This window comes from Protopterus annectens, chromosome 1.part2 (assembly GCF_019279795.1).
Source record: "Protopterus annectens isolate FY-2018-M chromosome 1.part2, PAN1.0, whole genome shotgun sequence".
Taxonomy (NCBI): Eukaryota; Metazoa; Chordata; order Ceratodontiformes; family Protopteridae; genus Protopterus; species Protopterus annectens.
In genome coordinates, this window is record NC_056727.1 from 17,786,576 (window position 1) to 17,803,429 (window position 16,854).

Sequence of the window (16,854 nt, forward strand, 5' to 3'; positions counted from 1 at the left end):
ATAGGTATCACAAGGGATAAGAAACTAAGAGTAATGCTACTCAACGCCAGAAGTCAAAACCTCAAAATGCACGCACTCAAAACTCTCCTTAGCATGGAGAACATCAATATCTGTGCTTTAACAGAAACCTGGTTCAAGGCTCCCGAGAGCACCCCAGCACTACCAGGTTATACCTCATACCATGCTTGTCGGCCCCAAAACTTGGACTGAACCACAAAAGGAGGGGGAGTATCAATATTCATCAAAGATACCCACACCTCCAGGTTGGTGGCACAGCACGAAGCATCAGAGACTATCCATGTGCAACTAACAGTGGGTAAAACTGCCTTCCAGTTTATAGCCTGCTACAGACCACCCTCCCAAACCAAGGAACCCCACTTGGCCTTCCTGAGAACACTGGAAAATATGAAGGTCTCTCCAAACACCATTATATTGGGCGACTTCAACTACCCAAACATAGACTGGGAGCATTACTCTAGCTCCAACACCGTAGCCCAAAGGTTCCTAGAATTTATAAACTCAAATGCTATGGAACAACTTGTTACCACTCCCACAAGAGGGAAAAACATACTGGACCTGATCATCACCAACATGGGGACTCTATGCTCCAGACCAGAAGTGTATCCCTCACTGGTAAGATCAGACCATAAACTAATCTCACTGGATATTCACATCACGACCCCACCCCCTGCCCAGAAAACCACAGTGGAAAACTTCTCTAAAGCAAATTTCACAATCCTCAAAACCGAGGTGGAATCCTTCAAAGCCCCCGGGCCTGTGGAAAATACGGCCCAGACCACAGAATCCTTTATAAACGCATTCTATGAACACCTTCAGGAATGCATGGATCATGCAATCCCAAATAAAACCAAGACCCAATCCTCCAAAGGCAGACATCCTGTCTGGTGGACCCCAGCCATAAACAAACTATACAATAGAAGGAGAAAGCTACTACATGATAGAGCAAAATCCCAAAAGGGAAGGCATCTCTGATCAGTATTAGCAAAAACTACGGGCACTCATAAAATTGTCTAAGGCCAGCTTGAGAGAAAAATTGCACAGGACACTAAGGATAATCACAAGGCTTTCTTTAGTTATGTTAGGAACCTGGGTGGGAATTCCCAGATATGCTCAGAATTAGTCCAAAATGACAAAAATACTCCGAACCCACAGATATTGCCAACATCCTAGCTGACAGGTTCAGCAAACTTCTCCCCTCCCACCATAAGGGCAAATATCTATCCCAGCAGAGTGCTGCCCCCCTGACATCTCAGATGCTCAGGTAAGAGCTGCCCTCTCCAAAGCAAAAAACACAGCATCAATGGGACCAGACGGTGTCCCAGGCTGCGTCCTACATGAACTCCAAGAAGAGCTAAACCTAAACCCAAAACTACTGTTCAATCTCAGCCTTACTACAGGATATGTACCCAAAGAGTGGCATACAGCAACAGTGGTCCCTCTCCACAAAGGTGGTGCCTCAACGGATCCTGGAAACCATCGCCCCATAAGCCTGACTAGCTTGGTCTGCAAAGCTATGGAAAGGATCATCATGGACCTCATAAATAAAGATATTGGGGACCTACAGACACTGGATCCTACCCAGTTCGGCTTTGTTAAGGGCAGATCCTGCCTCTTAAACCTGGTTGATTTCTTTGAAACAGTCACCAAGGCCATTGACCAGGGGAAGGTGGTCCACACAGCCTACCTGGACCTCGCAAAAGCCTCCGATACAATACCCCACACGGGCATTATAGATAAGCTCACCAGCTTAAATATAAACCCCTATGTCACTAGATGGGTTGCAAACTGGCTCAAGGACAGAACCCACATGATTAGAATTGCTGGAGCCATGTCAGACTCCAAACCAGTTACAAGTGGTGTCCCACAAGGCTCAGTCCTGGGACCTCTCTTGTTCGGTATATATTTCTCGGAGGTGCAGGCCAACACGGAAGGACTGTGGCTGACCACATTTGCAGATGACTGCAAACTGGGAGCCATAGTAGACTCTCCAGCCAACACAAGCATCCTCCAAAAGGGCCTCATAGAAACAGACAACTGGTGCCAGAGCCATGGCCTCAAGCTAAACGCCAAAAAGTGTATAGTCATCCCCTTTGGCAAAAGCAAAGTGCCCACAAATTACCACATAGGTGGTAATCCATTAAGTACAGAAGTAGTAATTAGGGACCTGGGGACCCAAGTTGATAGCAATCTCTCATATGACAACCACATGGCCAAAGTGGTTAGAAAAACATTTTATATAGCCCACCTAATCGTGAAGGGATTCACATCTAGATCAGGGGAGGTCATCGTGCCTCTTTACTCATCCCTCATCAGGCCCATAATTGAGTACAATGCCCCTTTTGGGATGTACCTTACCAGACACATGCAGTAACTGGAAAGACCCCAAAAGTACCTCACCAAGAGGATCAAAGGGCTCAAACAGATGCCATATGCTGCCCGGTTAAAGAAACTCCAGCTCTACTTAGTGGCATACTGCCTGCTCAGAGGCGATCTGTGCCTGATGTATAAAGCCATGTCCAACCCAGAATTAATGGACATGCTGCACCTCAGAAAATCCAAATCCCATTGAGCTACGCGCTCAAGAGACTTCAACCTCAGCACTGAAATAAATAGGACATGCTGGAGGGACAGATTCATAACCCAGAGGCTCCATTCACTCTGGAATAAAATCCCAGTCCAGGTTAGGCAGAGTCCCTCATTGACTCTCTTCAAGAGGAATCTTGATGAGTGGATGGGAGATCATAGGTTTACCCCGGGTATCACTTCTGTGTCACTGTTAGACAGAGGCACAGTATACTAACCTCGAAAAAGAGCATAGCAAAATTTATTTAAAATGGGTGGCAAAAGCCAAACACACTTTGGCTAGGCTTATAAATGCCCTAGAGCAGATAGCCTAGTATGAACCTATGAACCTATGAACCTATTGAGTGAATGATAAATGCAGAATCCCCATACATCCACTGGATTCAAAACACAATGGGTGCACCCAACGCAAATTAAATGCAACACAAACACAGTACTTTGCTTACAACTTAATGAACGCACTCACTAGAGGTCATATGTGCTGCTGCTGCATTCCACAAATTCATAAGGAGCACTGCGGATTCTGCAAATCTAACTTAAAAATGCAACCGTTATTTAATTCACTAAAGCAAGCTGGGTACTGCAAGCCTTAATATAGGATGATCTGCTAAAGCATCTCAGAGGCAGCCATATAGGTGCAGATCAGGGCTACAGTTAAGCCAGCTCTCTGAATAGGAATGAATAGATGGATGCAGATTCAACAGAGAGCTGGTGTAGGCTGTTTGTAGGATGTGTGTACCCCACATGTATGTTTGCAAGTTGCAAGGTATCCAGTAGTGGTAGAAACAAAAGTGCGCCTAAGTCTAGGTATACTGGCCTCTGAGAAATGTCAGCATGTGGAAGATGCTGTTACAGTTTCCTAGCAGCTGCTAGTCACATGCTTGCACAGTTCCTGGCAAACATGTGCAGCAAGGTGGATGTGTACATCCACTTCCAAACAACAGCCATGGAGAACACAACTATCATGCAGCAGTTCTATGCCATTGCCAATTCCCCCCTTGTTCTAAGTGCAATAGACTGCACCCACACCCGATTCAATCCCTCAGCTGTACCTGATGTTGAACAGTAGAACAAAAGAAAGGGAGTGGCCATTGCTCAATTGGCAGGCTACTAATATTACGGCAACTACCCTAGTAGTGTGCATGATTCAGCAATATGGAGGAAAAGTGTACTGGGGTTTGCTTTCCAACATGATGAAATACTGAATAGGGTTTCACCTTGCTAAGTACATGACCACATACCTCTCATCTTCCTAGAACAAGAAATCTGGAAAAAGACAAAAATAATGTGAGGCCAAAGACCCAAAAATAGGGAAATGTTAAATATTGCTCTTATAAAATTTGAAAGCTGCTAGAATAAGAGGTTTTGCATTTGCATGCATTTTCTGAAAGATGTGTAATCTGAAACTCAAATGTTAGTCATTATTATGTGACTGCAGCCTGATTTGCCAGAAAAAACATACATTTTATGAGAAATGCACCAAAAATATGAAGGAAAAAAATGGACATTCTGTGAATATCTGGACAGTTGAGAAATATGTATGACCAAGTGATAGCCACGTATTGCAACAGGAAGCAAGATGAGCAAATATTCTTTCTTATCCCCCTGAAAACAGGTGACTGCAGTTATCCACTGGAGTTTTGGTTAGTGGCACCATTCACAACCCCATTAACCCCTGCCAAAGATGCATATAACAGTGCACACAATGTGACATGAGGCAACAAATGTGTGTTTGGCACACTGATAGCAAAATTTCAGATGTCTAGACACATCCAGTGGTGCACTCCAATACACACCAGAAAAAGCAACATAGATGGTCACCATGTGAGCTATGTTTCACAACATAATGACATAAAATCATGGTGTTCTGCCATCTACAAGTGTGGATGATCTGCCGCAAGAACCCCAGATGTCTAATGTTGAGCTATCAGAGCTGCCACAGGATGATCAGGAGAATAATGGGGTGAGAAGAAATAGGAGTGGGTGATGGAGGATATGGCCATATGCCCTTGTTCAGGCAACATGGTAGACTCTAACACACACATTTGTGTCATAACAAGCAGCCCATACACATGTACACAAGCTAAACAGTGATGTTCACATTGTGCTACCCCAAAACAGCAGTGCAGAGCATGACTAATGGAAAGAAACCATTAGATGTCCAAAATGAACATCATACACAACAGAAGCATATGATATACCTGCAAACCCATATACACAGCACTCAGCAAGGAACACATATGGATGTATATAGAGGAAACATCTGTACAGGAAGTCTCTCTGAAAGGTATATCACCAAAGATGACCACACTGGTGAATGTGTGACATGCAGGATGATTGCACAACAAAATATGTCATTGTCATTGTACAGATTCCTATGAGATGACTGAGTTTCCAGAAATTTGAAATTTGAAATTTGAAATTCATATGGTCGGGACCATATGATCGAGTTTCTAAAAACTCAAACATGAAAAAAAAAACACAAAACTCTATCTTTTTATGTTTTTGCAAGGGGACAAGCCCCCTGCACCCCCATACCCCACCAATTATGTATACCAACTCTGAGATTGCATTACAGTGAGGAAAAAGGTAAATTTCACACTCTACACTGTACAATGATCTCCCTTCAAAACCTTTGAGTTTTCAAAAACTCGATGATATGGTCCTGACCATATGAATTTTGAGTTTCTGAAAACCTGATCATCTGATATGGATCCCATTATACAGACAGGGTATTATCATACAGATAGTTAGCATGGGAATGCAGTCATAAAATAGCTAATACCACAAGCAATATAGGTCCATGCTGTGTATAGGAATGTATCAGCACAAACATTACCTAAAAGCAGGGGTTGTACATTAACACTGATGCATCACATAGCAATGCGTAATGTGTTACAATGTGGTGCAACACCATAAACAGCATACAGCAGCATGAGTAATATAACAAACATTATAAGGACGACCCCAAAAAAAAAAAAAAAAACATAAACAAACATCACATCCCATGCCTGACAGAGAATGTTACATATAAGGAAATGCTTTGAAGCACAGCTTATTGCTGCAACATAACTCAGTTAGAGGGAAGAGTATACTCAATCATGCACAGCATCAATGACAGTGACTACACATCAGCCATGGAACATGCAGCACTGTCTGGGATACAGAAACATAGGTATATATATATATATATATATATATATATATATATATATATATATATATATCAGATATGGAAAGACACACATGGGAATTACATGTCAGCATGTGAATACAAAATAAAAAATGGTCCACAGATGTGCAGTGAGTTCTCAGGGTGAGGGATGTGCAATACCATATTAAAATGCCGTAAGTGACACAGGTATGCATACAGAGACATACCTGTGCATGTTGAAATGGCAGACAACAAGGAAATATGTAATGTAGTGATCAATACAGGATGAAAAAGATAAGGTATATAGGTTAAGTACTATACAAGCTGCCTTTGTGGAAATCAAACACTCCCTGGTATTCATGAAGCTCGACGCAAGGACAGCATTAGCCTTGCGCCGACCGTGCAGCATAGAGATGGCGCAGCAGCACCATATGCATATTAATGAAGGCACGCTGCCGCAATGCCCACATGCATAGGAAACATGCGTGAGTGCAGGGGGCGTGTCTAAGCGCTCCATGGAGGCGTGAACATGTTGGCTGCAGATGTGCAACCTAAAATGCTGACTAGTACAGCCTGCCTCTAACAGTAATCACTCCTGGCAGTATCCATGGATACTGAAATGTATACAAAGCATACAAGACAGTTTCGCGAACACCAAAATAAAAAGTAAACACAAAGGCACGTAACTGAATATTGAGCCCCCGTCCCTCGAACAAATGACATTTAAAACCCTGTGCCCATATTCCATTGTAGTGTTGATTGTTATAACAAGTGGAAGCTAAACATAGCATGTTTGTGTGCCACTGCCCTTTGCTAAGCCTAGCTCAATGGTTAGGGTTACCACCTGTCCCACTCTGTGAAGGACAGTCCCTCTCTGGGCTGTTGTGTCCTTACCAAAAATATTAAAAATGGCAAATGTCCTGCAATTGTAGGGCATAATTATGTAATAGTTCCATAAAATAGTTATTTCTGTATCTAAAATACCTAAATGTTACAAGAAACAGAATAAACAACTAATCTGCTACAAGAATAAGCTTCCATTTAGGCATAAAAGTAAAGTTCTATCCTTTGTACTGACCGTGGGTATGCGTCGGCCTGTAAAATCTGATGTGTGTACCGAAAATGTCCCACTTTGGCCAATTGAAAAGGTGGCAACCCTACCAATGGTCAGAGCCTTCACTCAATAACTGCCCATTCACGGTCCAAGTTGTCCTTGTCTGGATGGCCCAAAGATGAATGGGTATTACCCGGGTCTACCTACCATGTCATGAAAGATAAGTATTTCCGTGTACCTATGTGCGTGAAGTACAGCATGTGGAAGATCAAATATGCTAGGGTTGTCCTCACAACCATATTGGTACCAGAGATATGTAGAGGATGCAATGTATTCTGTTGTCTGTGCCATGGGCCATCAACCAGAGAAGGAATGGATGGAGTGTGTGGAACATGGGGGGGATGACAGGTAATGTAATAATTTGCCAAGAGGAGACTGGGTCGGATGTACAATAGGTGAACTGAGGTGTACGAGGGAGCAGTGGGTGAATTAGAAAGGAAACCAAAGAACATACATTCACATCCGCAATACACCCTGACAGGCCATAGTGCAGAACACAATCACACAAACATATGAACATTAAAATGTGCGATACACATGTAAAGAAACATTACCGGCTCACACCCACATAATGGTCTGGCCTGAACTGAGCCATCCAACCCCAACACACCTGGATACATAATTGAATACCCATAATCCCCTCCACAGCACACCACCACCCCACTTGCTGAACATCCACCAAAACCTATATATCTATATATATATATATATATATATATATATATATATATATATATATATATATATATATACACACACACACATATACATACATATATATATATATATATATATATATATATATAATATACATATATATATATATATATATATATATATATATATATATATATCTCTACAGAAAGAACATGGGCACAGGAAAGCATTCATAATGAATGCGAACAAAAACAGCAGCGGAACACCCGTATTATCTAGTGCTGGCCAGATGTGGGCAAAATCCTTGCGGCTCTAACCACAGGTAGGATGCTACCAGTGGGAGTAACCTTGTCCACTTGCTAAATCTGACTTTCATACAGGTACAGGGCAGTCCTGGTCCCCATTCGGACAAGCCTAAACCCGGATGACCATATGAACACCCTGACAATCATGCAAACATGTGTGCCAGGATTGTAGGCTTGGGAGGTAATATACTTTGAGTGAGTCAACATGCGGCACGGGTCCAAAGCAGTAGGCAATGGCGCATGTGTAGTAGTGTGGTTTTCCCAACAGAAGAATGGATGCCTGCTGTGTTAATGAAGTGTGGAGGAGTGTGTTCGGGTAACTATGAACCATGGGTATACATATAAATGAGGCAGAACAACAATAGTGCAGTGGTTAGAGCATCCGCCTAATGAACAGGCATTCACGGTTCAAGTTCGACTATAGCACATATCATTTTCCTTGTGGAATGAATGTTATTCTGCTGTAAAACCGATGTTATAACATGTAAAAGTGAATGTGAGTATCGCATGGGACTATTAACCAGATCCCTTCAATCAAAGTGGTACTGTCATAATGAATAAGGCACAAGTAAGCACAAATAAGTGGCAGCAAACATATGTAACACACAGTAAGCATATGAGACTGCGCTTGCGCGGGTGTAAGCAGCGCCCAGCATAGGAAATGTATATATGTATGTACAGATGTAATATATATATATATATATATATATATATATATATATATATATATATATATATACACACATATGTATATATATATATATATATATATAGCTATATATATATATATATATATATATATATATATATATATATATATATATATATATAGCTATATATATAAATGAAGAATGAACATCGTAACAATAAAGCATAGACAAGGGATGTGAAGGGAATCAACAGCAACTATGGTATTACATAGTGATGTCAGCGTATGTTATAAACAGCTGCCCAGGAGTGAGCTGAGCACTGCTACTCACACCACAGGCAGGATTTTACCAGTGGGAGTAACATTGCTGAACTGCTAAGTCTACTTTACACACAGGCAGACAGTAGTCCCTACTGGGACTACCAAAAATTCTAAAGCGCAAAAGGCCATAATCTATAACCATAGCAAGGGCAGGTATGTTCAAAGATTAAATGGTGGGAGAGCCTGTGAATACACGAGGCGGGCCAACATATGTGTAGGGCCCCTAACGCTCTGGAAAGGGCAATGTTTGGAGGTGTGTCGTGGCTGCAATAACAAATGGATAATGGAAATTTCACATGTAAGTTGAACACGAGTGGGGTGGAGGAACTATGGGTATGAAATTATGGATCCAGGCGTGTCAGGGTTGGATGGCCCGGTTCTAATTGGACCTCCTCGTGGAGGTCAGCAAGTTCGTAACAGGTATATATGCATACACACATGCAGACAACAACATGTAGAAGTACATTTTCTGTAACAAATGCATTCCATTTGTAGACATAAATAATAGGAATGTGCACATACAAACATCAACAGTAGATGGAATAATAGGCTGTATAGAAGAGGGAAGGGATGAAACTGCTAGAACGCAGAGGCGTGTACAGTGTCCAAAGTCAGTGCTGTGCTGACGATAATCAAATGTGATGGCTTCCCACACATGGAATCCTTCCTGTGATCTGCCTGGTACGGCAATGCCAAATACTTAACCTGTCTAACTGTAAAAGAAATACGCTGAACACGTACATAACTAGGCTCCCATGTGAAACTTGTGTGATACCGCATAGTCATACATATTAATGAATTGTAGTGTCATGTTAATGGGAGTAAGGATGTAATAAAGTACGGAGTCTAATCTTGCCATAAACATATACGTGTTCCATGTGGGGCAACCCAATAATTGCAAATACTATTCTTTGGTCGCTCATGTCACCAATGTTTGTGGACTAAATGTATGGGAGGACTGACGATACGTGGAGTGAGTAAATCGATGGGATGGCTTTATAGGAGTGGGGTGTGCCCAGTGTGTAGTGGTGTCGATACACTGCAAATCTATCAAGAGAATGGATGACAGCAGTGTTAGGGAGGTGTTGGGCTGTGTTTGGGGAACCAGGAGCCATGGGTATATGGGTATATATGCATATGGAGCAGGACAGCAATAGTGCATTCGTTAGAGCAACCCCCTAACAAACAGACATTCTCGTACCAAATCACACTGTATCACATTCCAATTACCATCGGTAATCCGTACATGAACATATTGCGACATCTGTCTGCTGTATAATGTGCTAAATACTGATTACAAGATAAGGCACTAGTATGCAGGTGAAGCATAGCCTGTGAAGTGGCCTGTGAGCCACTCCTCAAAACCGAGGTGGAATCTTTCAAAGCCTCCGGGCCTGTGGAAAATACGGCCCAGACCGCAGAATCCTTTATAAACGCATTCTATGAACACCTTCAGGAATGCATGGATCATGCAATCCCAAATAAAACCAAGACCAAATCCTCCAAAGGCAGATGTCCTGTCTAGTGGACCCCAGCCATAAACAAACTATACAATAGAAGGAGGAAGCTACTACATGATAGAGCAAAATCCCAAAAAGGGAAGTCATCTCTGATCAGTATTAGCAAAAAACTACGGGCACTCATAAAATCGTCTAAGGCCAGCTTTGAGAGAAAAATTGCACAGGACACTAAGGATAATCACAAGGCTTTCTTTAGTTATGTTAGGAACCTGGGTCGGAATTCCCAGATATGCTCAGAATTAGTCCAAAATGACAAAAAATACACCAAACCCACAGACATTGCCAACATCCTAGCTGACAGGTTCAGTGCAACCCCACCCCACCAAAAGGGCAAATATTTATCGCAGCAGAGTGCTGCCCCCCTGACATCTCAGATGCTCAAGTAAGAGCTGCCCTCTCCAAAGCAAAAAACACAGCATCAATGGGACCAGACAGTGACCCGGGCTGCGTCCTGCATGAACTCCAAGAAGAGCTAAAGCCAAACATAAAACTACTGTTCAATCTCAGCCTTACTACAGGATATGTACCCAAAGAGTGGCATACAGCAACAGTGGTCCCACTCCACAAAGGTGGTGCCTCAACGGATCCTGGAAACTATCGCCCCATAAGCCTGACTAGCTTGGTCTGCAAAGCTATGGAAAGGATCATCATGGACCTCATAAATAAAGATATTGGGGACCTAGAGACACTGGAACCTACCCAGTTCGGCTAAGTTAAGGGCAGATCCTGCCTCTTAAACCTGGTTGATTTCTTTGAAACAGTCACCAAGGCCATTGACGAGGGAAAGGTGGTCCACACAGCCTACCTGGACCTCACAAAACCCTTCGATACAATACCCCACTCAGGCATTATAGATAAGCTCACCAGCTTAAATATAAACCCCTATGCTACTAGATGGGTTGCAAACTGGCTCAAGGACAGAACCCACATGGTTAGAATTGCTGGAGCCATGTCAGACTCAAAACCAGTTACAAGTGGCATCCCTCAAGGCTCAGTCCTGGGACCTCTCTTGTTCGGTATATATTTCTCGGAGGTACAGGCCAACACGGAAGGACTGCGGCTGACTAAGTTCGCAGATGACTGCAAACTGGGCGCCATAATCGACTCTCCAGCCGACACAAGCATCCTACAAAAGGGCCTCATAGAAACAGACAACTGGTGCCAGAGCCATGGCCTCAAGCTAAATGCCAAAAAGTGTATAGTCATCCCCTTTGGCAAAAACAAAGTGCCCACAAATTACCACATAGGTGGTAATCCATTAAGTACAGAAGAAGTAATTAGGGACCTGGGGACCCAAGTTGATTGCAATCTCTCATTTGACAACCACGTGGCCAAAGTGGTTAGAAAAACATTTTATATAGCCCACCTAATCATGAAGGGATTCACATCTAGATCAGGGGAGGTCATCGTGCCTCTTTACTCATCCCTCATTAGGCCCATAGTTGAGTACAATGCCCCTTTTGAGATGTACCTTACCAGACACCTGCAGCAATTGGAAAGACCCCAAAAGTACCTCACCAAGAGGATCATAGGGCTCAAACAGATGCCATATGCTGCCCGGTTAAAGAAACTCCAGCTCTACTCAGTGGCATACCGCCTGCTCAGAGGCGATCTGTGCCTGACATATAAAGCCATGTCCAACCCGGAATTAATGGACATGCTGCACCTCAGAAAATCCAAATTCCATCGAGCTACATGCTCGAGAGACTTGAACCTCAGTACTGAAATAAATAGGACATGCTGGAGGGACAGATTCATAACCCAGAGGCTCCCTTCACTCTGGAATAAAATCCCAGTCCAGGTTAGGCAGAGTCCCTCACTGACTCTCTTTAAGAGGAATCTTGATGAGTGGATGGGAGATCTTAGGTTTACCCCGGGTATCACTTCTGTGTCACTGTTAGACAGAGGCACAGTATACTAACCTCGAAAAAGGGCATAGCAAAATTAATTTAAAATGGGTGGCGAAAGCCAAACACACTCTGGCTAGGCTTATAAATGCCCTAGGGCAGATAGCCTAGTATGAAACTATGAACCTATAAGCATATATAAACACCATTAAGTATGTATAAGTGCATATGCGCGGGGTATGTATTGGTTTACAGACACACTTAGATATATATATATATATATATATATATATATATATATATATATATATAGATATATAGATATATATATATATATACATATATATATATATATATATATATATATATATATATATATATATATATATATATATATATAGATATATACTCCTTCACATGAAAAGGTGCACGGAACATAAATGGTGCTCGGAATCCAACATACAAAACCCAAAAGCATATTCCAGCACTCGAAATAAGTCCATCAAGCCAAAGTGAAAAAAAGTTTATTAGGCAACCTGCCCAACAAAAACACAGACCGGTGGCCGGTTGCTCAAAGTCCTCAGTGTGAGTGATTATGCAGCAAAAGCCCGGATTTAAACACGTAAACTGCAAGACTGTTAGCAAAATTTAAAGACATATTCATAATTAAATTTCACTCATTTACAGTACCTAGTAGCATGAAATAAAACATTGGCACTTCAGCATCAATAATCAGCATAACATGTGCTTAATAAACAATCATTTCTGGACTATTACAAGCCACCTACAAATATTGTGACCACGAGTAGTCACTCTATTTAAATAGATATAACATCAGCACAAATTAGCTATACCATACATTATTACCCATTGAGTATAAAAATAAATAAACAAATAAGTAAATAAACTATGCAAATCTATTCCCTAATAGTGATAAACAAAATTAAAAATGCTAATGTCCCATGTGCAAAATATCCTACCCAATGTTAATAAACCCTATAAACAACCTAATAATAATGTACTAAAAAATCCAATTACACATAATTATCCCTTATTCCAATGTGACTAAGAATAGGAATAATATACTGGTGTAATACTAATGTTAACTTACATGGATTTTATTTGTTGATCATATGCACACCCCTAACTATAATAGTGTGTGTGCATATATATGGGACATTAGCATTTTTAATTTGGTTTATCACTATTAGGGAATAGATTTGCATAGTTTATTTACTTATTTGTTTATTTTTATACTCAATGGGTAATAATGTATGGTGTAGCTAATTTGTGCTGATGTTATATCTATTTAAATAGAGTGACTACTCGTGGTCACAATATTTGTAGGTGGCTTGTAATAGTCCGAAAATGATTGTTTATTAAACACATGTTATGCAGATTATTGATGTTGAAGTGCCAACATTTTATTTCATGCTACTAGGTACTGTAAATGAGTGAAATTTAATTCTGAATATGTCTTTAAATTTTGCTAACAGTCTTGCAGTTTACGTGTTTAAATCCGGGCTTTTGCTGCATAATCACACACACTGAGGACGCCTTGAGCGAAACCGGCCACCGGTCTGTGTTTTTGTTGGGCAGGTTGCCTAATAAACTTTTTTTCACTTTGGCTTGATGGACTTATTTTGAGTGCTGGAATATGCATTTGGGTTTTGTATATTGGATTCCGAGCACCATTTATGTTCCGTGCACCTTTTCGTGTGAAGGAGTGTTTATGTGGAGTGCTGGAACATTTCCCAGGGAACTCTATATTTTCGTGTGGGCCTGGGGATTTCTTCGCCTTGGGTCAAGGTTTCATTACATGTTTATATGGACTGTTATTACAGTTGAAGTTGGGCCAGAAGTGGTGAATACAATAACCTGCTCAGATATGGCAACAGGTACGGATTTTAAGACATATTTACATAACATAGTGGCAGATAAAGATGACAGTACTTTTTTTATGGTCGCTCATGAGGAGCGCGATAACTTATCAAACAAAACTGGGACTAGACAAGCTGATATTGTGGAAATATTTGGGCAGTTAACAGAAGCATCTAAATGTGTGCATTCATGTGTATGGCACTGTAAATTATTAAAAGCTTATTTAGAGACTAAAATCATACCGAGAGGACTCAGAGTGTATGTGGAGCCAGGATTGGGCAACAACGATCAAGAGTTTATGGCAAAATGGAGGGCAATACAAGCTACAGCCTCAAATATGTTTCTACAGATGCTTGTGGAACATTATGAAAAACAACTACCTGATTTAGTAGCTAAGCTTGAACAGTGTTTTGAACGCACTAAAGAATTTGTTGCAATTCCCAATTATCAAAACTTGTATACACAGTTTGTCACAGATACAGATAAATATGATAAAGAACTGTGCAAAAGAAAAATGAATAAATATCAACGTGATGTTAATGATTTTAAAATGGCAACAGTTTATACATGGAAAAAACAAAAACGGGGAGTGAGATTCACAGAGGACAAACAAATCCCCAGGCCTAAAAGAAAAAGGGTAAAGTCTATTTTAAGGCAACATGATAAATCATCCAGTGCATCAGAATATTCCACTAGTTTATCTAACACTGATATGGAACCTGAAATAAGTGAAATACAGTATTTTCCTTCACCAGCTACAAAAAGATATAAGACCCCTTTAGAAGGGCAGGCCGAAAACATCGTAGATGAGTCTATAATGAAGAAGTTTCAGGACAATCTGTTACAACAGCAGACTTAGATTTAAATATTGATGTAAATCAGGTTAATGGCATTGATAACTTAGTTATTAACCTAACAAAGTTCGCATTATCTCCTAGCGAACTCAGTGTGTTAAATAAAGGCCTTGGCTTTGTTCCTTCTTTTTTTGTGTCACAATATGATGTTATTAATGATGCAAAAGTTTTTGCAGAAAATTAAACTTGAAGTACTTTAATGCACAAAAAGAACATGTTTCCAATGTGGTTCAACCAAGTGGTTTTCAATTTAAAAAATCACAGTTTGTGTCCCCATATCACAGCACCATTAAAACATTTGAACAATTAGTATTGAAAGATCTACATTTAAATCAGACTAGAGTTTTTAGCCCAGGGTTTCAAAATTTGACATCATCAGAGAAAGAAGCCTTAAAAGGGCTTATTAACAATTCTGATATAGTTATAATGGGTGCTGATAAGGGAGGGGCGGTGGTAATTTGGGACAAAACACAGTATATGGCAGAAGCACTTAGACAGTTGTCAGATACACAGTTTTATTCTGCTTTAAGCAGTGATCCTACATTTGAATATAAACACAAGATTGATGGGTTTTTACAAGAGGCTTATGAAGCCCATATTATTACTTCACATCTTAGGGGACAACTTCAGGTGGACTATCCAGCTCCACAATACTTTTATATGGTCCCAAAAATACATAAGAGATTACATAACCCTCCAGGTCATCCCATAGTGGCAGGAAGGGGCTCATTGACAGAACCCCTTTCTGAATATCTAGAATACAAATTAAAAAGATTGTTGACCCTGATAACAGCTAGGATTAGGGATATCAAACAATTTTTGTTATTGATGGATGATGTGCAAGTTTCGCCCCAGGATTATTTGGGGACTCTTGATGTACAATCCTTGTACACAAGTATCCCACATTCTGGAGGGATTACAGCGGTAGAGTTTTGGATGCAACAATCTGGTATTTACAGTATGCAAGAACAGCTGTTTTTGATTAAGCTACTTAGATTAGTATTAGAACATAATGCCTTTCAGTTTAACAACCAGTGGTATTTACAGATCAAAGGAACAGGGGGCTATGTTTGCCCCCACGTATGCAGATCTGTTCATGGGGTTTTTGGAAGCCCAATATATATATATATATATATACATTTCCCGTTGACTTTAAACATCAGCTAGTTATGTGCTGAAGGTATTTGGATGATTGTTGGGTAGTGTGGGGGAGACACATTTTGGATTGGCACAAATTTGTAGAATATCTTAATAACAATCGATATGGAATTAAATTTACAGGTGATATTAATCAACAACTTGTAGAATATTTGGATGTAAAGGTTACTAAGTCAGTAGAAGGTTTTTTGAACACAGACTTATATAGAAAACCTTTTTCCAAAAATGCATTTTTGCATGCCAGTAGTTGTCACCCCCCCCACACACTATCCAAAATATACCCGGATCTCAATTTCAGAGAGTCAAAAGGATTTGTTCACAAACCAGTACCTATGACACACAAGCTTTGGATTTACAAACTAGGTTTATTAAAAGGGGTTATAAAAGAAGTTATGTCAATCAAGCATATAGGGCAGCTAGTCAAATGGACAGATCTACACTACTGGTTGATACTGAATCTAGGGCTGATATTCATCAAGTCAGGTTTATTACCACTTATGGTAGCAATACTTTTAGTATAAAGAACATATTGGCCAAACACTGGCATGTTCTGCATTCTGACACATTTTTTACTAATTTTGTAGATCAAGAATGTCACTTTGGATATAGGAGAGGCAAGAGTATAGGGCAACATTTTTCTTCTTTTAAGAAGGGTAATATACAAAAGCTTACCCATACAAGTATTGTGGGTAGCACCTTTTGTGGTACATGTAAATATTGTAAATTAATGGCTAAAACAAAATCTTTTACATCTGTTAATACTAAAAAGGTGTTTGATATTAGACATCTT